General features: G+C 43.6%; 1 protein-coding gene and 1 long non-coding RNA gene across 11 annotated transcripts in view; one reads left to right on the top strand and one right to left on the bottom strand.

The window, feature by feature from the left end:
• The window catches only part of LOC126957414 (probable palmitoyltransferase ZDHHC11B), a 167020-nt gene that overhangs the window by 114383 nt on the left and 44374 nt on the right, over positions 1-8263 (bottom strand). The gene's annotated exons all lie outside the window — the stretch shown is intronic.
• Positions 1-8263, top strand: part of LOC126957434 (uncharacterized) — a 126117-nt gene that overhangs the window by 97119 nt on the left and 20735 nt on the right. The gene's annotated exons all lie outside the window — the stretch shown is intronic.

Below are 8263 nucleotides of genomic sequence, written 5' to 3'. Positions count from 1 at the left end.
TCTGCTTATAGTTATGTTTCTATTAATCTTGTCCAAAATGCATCATAGAGAAAGCATTTTTATATTTTACTTAAAAGACCACAGTTACGCGATAATTCAAAGTGAAATCCAAGTGCTTCGGATCTACACAGTAGTTTTGCCAATCACCCTTGTAAGAAAAGCAATTTCATAGAAGACTTAATGGATTGTTTGAAAGGGAATGAACTTTTCCCAGTAAGCCGTACACCTCGACTGCTGAACTAAGCAAAAGTCTACATGAATTCTCTGCAGGTGTGATAACTACCAACAGGGCCTTGTCCAGATCCAGGGAAGTCCTTCGTCCCCTGGCTGTGGAGTACGGGACGGTGACTTTTCCAGGGACACAGGCCCTGTCTCTTCTGCCCAGGAAGGTTTGGGCCGAGCCCCTGCTGGTGTCTGTGAGGGCTGGGGCTGGTGCACACCTGGGGAAGGGGGGCTGCGTGCCACTTCCTGGCCATGGTGGAGAGTCTGGCTTCTGGGACCTTTGCTGCTTCTCTGTGGGGGCTGTGATGTGGGCCCCTCCCTATGGAGAGTGTGTAACTAGTGTAACTGCAACCTGAATTCCATGTGTCTAGGAATCGGACAAAGTCTTTTGAAAGCTCATATGGAAAAACAAATGTGTAAGAATTGTTGAAAGTAAATGAAAAATGAAAATATCTCTAGAGGCTTATTTGCCTGCAGGATATTAAAATATAGTAGCTAAATAAGGTTCCATAATTCAAACAGATGGTGCAGCTCCAGGACACAGACCCATGAAACAGAGACGAGCATCCAGACACAGATTGGGCCTGTGTTTAGGGAATCACAGGGAACCATGAAAGGGGTCTTTCAATTTGAAGGGGAAAGGCGCAATATTTAATACACAAGGAGAAAACCAATAGTTGTGTGTCCAGAATTGGTGGGTTCTTGGTCTCACTGACTTCAAGAATGAAGCTGCGAACCTTTGCGGTGAGTGTTGCAGTTCTTAAAGATGGTGCATCCGGAATTTGTTCCTTCAGACGCTCAGATGTTTCTGGAGCTTCTTCCTTCTGGTGGGTTCATGTCAGGTCTCACTGTCAGGAGTGAAGCTGCAGACCTCTGCGGTGAGTGTTAAGAGCTCTTAAAGGCAGCGCATCTGGAGTTGCTCCTTCTTCCCGGTGGGTTCGTGGTCTCGTTGGCTTCAGAAGTGAAGCTGTAGACCTTCGCGGTGAGTGTTACAGCTCATAAAGGCAGCGCGGACCCAAAGAATGAACAGCAGCAAGATTTATTGCGAAGAGCGAAAGAACAAAGCTTCCATAATACAGAAGGTGACCCGAGAGGTTGCCACTAGCTGGCTTGGGTAGCCTGCTTTTACTCCCTTATCTGGCCCCACCCACATCAGCTGATTGGTCCATCTGACAGAGAGCTGATTGGTCTATTTTACAGAGCGCCGATAGGTCTGTTTTGACAGCCTGCTGACTGGTGCATTTACAATGCTTGAGCTAGACACAGACTCACAGAGTGCTAGTTAGCTAGATACAGAATTAGCTAGATACTGTGTACCAACTGGTGTATGTACAAACCTTGAGCTAGACACAGAGTGCTGATTGGTGTATGTACAAACCTTGAGCTAGACACAGAGTGCTGATTGGTGTATGTACAAACCTTGAGCTAGACACAGAGTGCTGATTGGTGTATTTACAAACCCTGAGCTAGACACAGATTGCTGATTGGTGCACATACAATCCTCAGGCTAGATATACAAGTTCTCCAAGTCCCGATCTGGTTCAGGAGCTCAGTTGGCTTCACCCCGTGAATCCTGCACCAGGGCTGCAGGCAGAGCTCCCAGCCAGTCCCCAGCCGCGTCTGCACTCCTCAGCCCTTGGGCTGCCCATGGGATTGGGCGCCACGGAGTAGGGGACCGCGCCAGGGGAGGCTCAGGCTGCGCTGGAGCCCACCGCAGGTGGGGGAGCTCAGACATGGCGGGCTGCAGGTCCTGAGCCCTGCCCCCGCACCGCCCCGGGGGAGGCAGCTAAACCTGGCGAGAATCTGAGTGCAGTGCCGGGTGGGCAGGCAATGCTGGGGGACCAGGCGCAACCTTCGCAGCTGCTAGCCTGGGTGCTAAGCCCCTCACTGCCTGGGCCGCTCTGTATGTGGCGCCTGCCAAGCCCGCGCGGAGGGAACTCACACGGGCCGCGAGCACAGCCCCAGTTCCGGCAGGCGCCTCTCCCTCCACACCTCCCCGCAAGCAGAGAGAGGAGGTTCCGGCCTCAGCCAGCCCAAAGAGGGGCTCCCACGGTGCAGTGGCGGGCTGAAGGGCTCCTCAAGCACCACCAGAGTGGACACCGAGGCCGAGGAGGCGCTGAGATTGAGGGCTGCTAGCACACTGTCACCTCGGTTACCTTGTTGGGATAAAATAACCTTATCTCTTATCTCCTTGAATACAATAAATTCCAACTGGCCTGAAAAATCAAAACGTAAAAGAAGTAAACAGAAATATGAATAATATATTCACCCTCTCCAGCCCCTCTGCTCTCTGCTGCTCCCCCCTGGGGCAGGAGGAGAAGGAAGAGGGCTAGGGATCCCCTGCCCGCACTCTCCATGATGCCAGAGACAGCAAGGTGGCTAGGCGGCCACAGTGCAAGGCGACACTGGAGCGACCTCACGGTGACCTCAATTTCCACTGTGCCTCCTCCCAGAGCCTAAGCAGCTCCAAGCCTGTGGCGCCCAGCACTGAAACAAGGAGATGGCGGCTCAGCCAAGGCGTTTAGGATGGTAACCAATAAGTTTCAATATTCAGGACTGCATCTTTGCTGCTGAAGGGGTGTGAACTACCCTTCTGATCTCCACCACACAACACAACTGTTTTGGGAAGCAAGTGAAAGCGTGCAGGGCCGATGGCAGATGGGAGACAGTGCTGACGTGCAGCTCCCACCAGGACAGAGAGAACAGCATGTGGAGATTCACACTGCGGACTTTTGCCCCAGGAACCACCACAGGACCGTACCAGAAAAATAACAACAACAAATCACAGAGCCTTAAAAGAAGCCACAGGCTGCTGCGATTACACAGGACAGGTGACAGTTTTGCTGCTCTCTCGAAAGTGCTACCTCCCGGCTGGAGGCCAACCAGCTCGGGACATGACAGCAACTCATGACAGAACAACCCTGCTCCTTGGAAGGAGAAAACGAGCTAATTCCACCTCCTGCAGCATCCTGGATAACCAGAGGTCCCAAGTCTGTCCACGTGACAACTTCACTGCTAGAATAACCAGCCTCTGAGAAAGTCACCACAGTAAACCTGTCGACAGCTGAGGGCCCCCACAGAGTCCACTTCACTCCCCTGTCACCTCCACCGGGGCAGGTGCTGGCATCCACAGCTGGGAGACCTGAGGATGGATCACATCACAGGCCTCTGTGCAGATATTCCCCAGCACCAGCCTGGTAGCCCTGCTCGGGGGAGAGACCCAGAAGAACAATAGCAATCACTGCTGTCTGGTTTCCAGAAGCTGCATCTCTAGGGGAAGGGACAGTGCACAAATCAAGGGACCAATCCATGCGGCAAAAGAATCTGATCAGCAAACCTTGAGTTCCAGATTTTCCCACTGAAATAATCTACACTAATGACAAGAAATCAGAAAATTAATTCTGGTAACAAGAAAACACAAGGTTCTAGACCTCCCTCAAAACACCACAGTAGCACTCCAGAAAGAGATCCAAACCAAGAAGAAAATCTCCAAATTGCTGGATAAAGAATTCAGAAGGTTGATTATTAAGCTATTCAAGGAGATACCAGAGAAAGGTGAAAACCAACTTAAAGAAATTTAAAAATCAGTACAGGTTATAGATGAAAAAAATACTCCAGAGAAATAGAGGTCACAAAGAAAAAACAAACACAATGTCTGGAAATGAAAGGCACACTAAGACAAATACAAAATGCACTGGAAAGTTTCCGCAGTACAATCGAACAACTAGACTTCAGAGCTCACAAACAGGGCTTTGTAATTAGTCCAATCATAGAAGGGGAAAAAAAGAATTTTAAGAAGAAAGCCTCCAAGAAAGTTGTGATTAGATTAAATGTCCAAACCTAAAAATAATTAGTGTTCCTGAGGAAGAAGAGAAATCTACAAGTTTGGAAAACTTATTTGACAGAATAATCAAGGAAACCTTCCCTGACCTTGCTAGAGTTCTCGACATCCAAAGACAAGAAGCTCAAAGAACACCTGGGAAATCACTGCAAAAAGATCATCACCCAGGCACATAGTCATCAGGTTATCTAACGTCAAGACATATGAAACAAATGGAAGAGCTGTGAGGCAAAACATCAAATAACCTATAAAGGAAAACCTGTCATATTAGCAGCAGATTTCTCAGCAGAAGCTCTACAGACTACAAGGTATTTGGGTCCTATCTCTAGCCTCTTAAAACAAAATAATTAACAGCCAATAATTTTATATTCAGCAAAACTGTTTCCTAAATGAAGTAGAGATAAAGTCATTCTCAGACAAACAAATGCTGAGAGAATTACCCACTACCAAGCCAGTACTACAAGAAATGCTAAAAGGAGTTCTAAATCTTAAAACTAAAATATACCAAAATAGAACCTCCTTAAAGCATAAATCTCACAGGGCCTATTAAACAATAGAACAAAGAAAAACACCACAACTACCATGATGAATAAAACACTACCTCACATTTCAATACTAACATTGAATATAAATGGTCTAAATGCTCCACTTAAAAGATACAGAATAGCAGAATGGGGAAGAATGTACCCCAAGAATCTGCTGTTTTCAAGGAACTCACCTAATACATAACGACTCACATAAACTTGAGGTAAAGGGGTGGAATCAGATATTTCATGCAAATAGAAACCAAAAGCAAGCAGCAGTAACTATTCCTATGTCAGACAAAACTGACTTTAAAGCAACAACAGCTAAGGCAGACAAAGAGGGACATTATATCATCATAAAAGGATTACTTCAATAGGAAAATATCACAATCCTAAATATATATGCACCTAACATGTGATGTCCCAAATTTATAAAACAATTATTACTAGACATGAGAAATTAGATGACAATACAGTAATAGTAGGGGACTTAATACTCTATGGATAGCACTAGACAGCTCATCAACACAGAAAGTCAACAAAGAAACAACAGACTTAAACTATACCCTAGAACAAATGAACCTGACAGATATTTACAGAAAATTCTGCCCAACAAGTGCATACACTCTTTTCATCAGTACATGGAATGTTCTCCAATATAGATTGTATGACAGATCACAAAACAAGTCTCCATGAATCTAAGAAAATAAAAATTATCTCAAGTATTTTTCCAGACCACAGTGGAATAAAGTGGGAAATGACCTCCCAAACCCTCAAAACCACACAAATACATGGAAATTAAATAATTGCTCCTGAATGATCTTTGGGTCAATAATGAAATCAAGAGGGAAACTAAAAAATTCTTTCAATTGAACAATAATAGTGACACAACATATCCAAACCTCTAGGGCTGGGCGCCGTGGCTCATGCCTGCGATACCAGCACTTTGGGAGTCCAGGTGGGTGGATCACCTGAGGATGACTTGGGAGTTTGACATCACCCTGGCCAACATGATGAAACCCCACCTCTACTACAAATACAAAAATTAGCTGGGTGTGGTGGTGCACACCTGTAATCCCAGCTACTCGGGAGGCTGGGGCAGGAGAACTGCTTGAACCTGTGAGGCAGAGGTGGCAGTGAGCCGAGACTGCACCATGGCTCTCCAGTCCGGGCAACAGAGCAAGACTCTCTCTCAAACAAACAAACAAAAACACAAACAAAAACACTTCTAGGACACAGCAAAAGCGATGGTAAGATGAACATTCATAGCATTAAATGCTTCCATCAAAAAGTTGGAAAGAGCACAAACAGACAATCTAAAGGTCACACCTGAAGTAAACAGAGAAACAAGAACAAAACCCAAACCCAGCAGAAGAAAAGAAATAACAAAGATCAAAGCAGAACTAAATGAAATTAAAACAAACTAACAATAAAAAAAAAGCCCCAAAAGATAAATGAAACAAAACAAAATTGATAGACCATTAGCAAAACTCACCAAGGAAAGAAGAGAGAAGATCCACATAAGCTCAATTAGAAATGAAATGGGACATATTACAACTGATACCACAGAAATACAAAAGATCATTTAAGGCTACTATGAACACCTTTTTGCACACAAACCAGATCTCGTGCAGATGGATAAAATCCTGGAAATATACAACTGTCCTAGACTAGACCAGGAAGAAATAAAAATTCCTAGCAGATCAATAGCAAGTAGTGAGATTGAAACAGTAATTAAAAAATTGCGAACGAAACAAATTCAGGGTGAATTCACAGCTGAATTCTATCAGACATTCAAAGAAGAACTGCTGCCAATCTTATGGAAACGATTCCAAAAGATAAAGAGGGATTCTTCCATAAATCATTTCATGAAGCCAGTAGCACCCTAATACCAAAACTGGGAAAGGACATAACAAAAACAGAAAACTACAGACCAATATCCCCCATGAATATGGATGCAAAAATCCTCAACAAATTACTAGCTAGCCAAATCAAACAGCATAACAAAAAGATAATATACCCATGGTCAAGCAGGTCTCATACCAGGGATGCAGGAATGGTTTAACACATGCAAGTCAATAAATGTGACACTTCACATAAATAGAATTTTTAAAAATCCGAGATGATTTCAATAGATGCAGGAAAACGATCTGACAAAATCTAGAATGCTTTTATAATTAAAAGACTCAGCAAAATCAGCGCAGAAGGGGCATACCTGAAGGTAATAAAAGCCCTCTATGACAAACCTACAGCCAACATTATCCTGAATGAGGAAAAGTTGAAGGCACTACCCCTGAGAACTGGAACAAGACAAGGATGCCCACTTTCACCACTTCTATTCAACACAGTATTGGAAGTCCTAGCCAGAGCAATCAGAGAAGAGAAAGAAATAGGTCTGGAGTTTGAGACTGGCCTGGCCAACATGGTGAACCCTGCCTCTACCAAAAATACAAAAGTTGGCCGAGCGTGGTGGCGGGTGCCTGTAATCCCAGCTAATCGAGTGGCTGAGGCAGGAGAATCACTTGAACCCAGGAGGCGGAGGTTAGAGTGAGCCAATATCATGCCATTGCACTTCATCTTTCGCAACAAGAGTGAAACTCCATCTCAAAAAGAAAACAAACATTTTTTTTTTTTAATGAGAAAGAAAGAGCATCCAAAGTGGTACACAGGAGGTCAAACTGTCACTGTTCTCTGACGATATGATCATATACCTAGAAAACCCTAAAGACTCATCCAAAAGCTCCTAGATCTCATAAATGAATTCAAATTTCAGGATACAAAATCAATTCACACAAATCAGTAACACTGCTATGTGCCAACAATGACCACACTGAGAATCAAATGGAAAAGTCAATCCCTTTTGCCACAGCTGCAAAATCAAGAAAGAAAGAAAAATAAAACTTAGGTATACACCTAATGCAAGAGGTGAAAGATCTCTACGAAAAAAACTACAAAACACTGCTGAAAGAAATCATAGACAACACCAATAAATAGAAACACATCCCATGCTCATGGTTGGGTAGAATCAGTATTGTGAAAATGACTATAGTACCAAGAGCAATCTACAAATTCAATGCAATTCCCATCAAAATATCAACATCATTCTTCACAGAACTAAAAAAAGAAAAAAAAAAAACCATAAAATTCTTATGGAATGAATAAAGACCACACATAGCCAAATAAGACTAATGAAAAAGAACAAATCTGGAGGCATCACATTACCCGATTCTGAACTATACTACAAGGCTACAGTTACCAAAAGAGCATGGTACTGATATAAAAATAGGAATGTAGACGAATTGGACGGAATAGAAAACTCAGAACTAAAGCCAAATACTTACAGCCAACTGAGCTTCGACAGAGCAAACAAAAACATCAAGTGGGCAAAGGACACTCTATTCAACAAATGGTGCTGGGATCATTTGCAAGCCACATGCAGACGAATGAAGCTGGATCCTCAACTCTTTCCTAATACAAAAATCAACTCAAGATGGATCAAAGACTGAAATCTAAGACCTAAAACCATAAAAATATCGACAAGAGAACATTGCAAAAACTCTTCTAGACATTGGCTTAGGCAAATAGTTCATGACCAAGAATCTAAAACCAAATGCAACAAAAACAAAGATGAATTGATGGGATTTCATTAAACTAAAAAACTTGTGCACAGCAAAAG

The sequence above is a fragment of the Macaca thibetana genome, chromosome 6, assembly GCF_024542745.1.
Source record: "Macaca thibetana thibetana isolate TM-01 chromosome 6, ASM2454274v1, whole genome shotgun sequence".
NCBI classification, from domain to species: domain Eukaryota; kingdom Metazoa; phylum Chordata; class Mammalia; order Primates; family Cercopithecidae; genus Macaca; species Macaca thibetana.
Note: the sequence above shows the minus strand (reverse complement) of the source record. Positions and strands in the feature narration are given on the sequence as shown.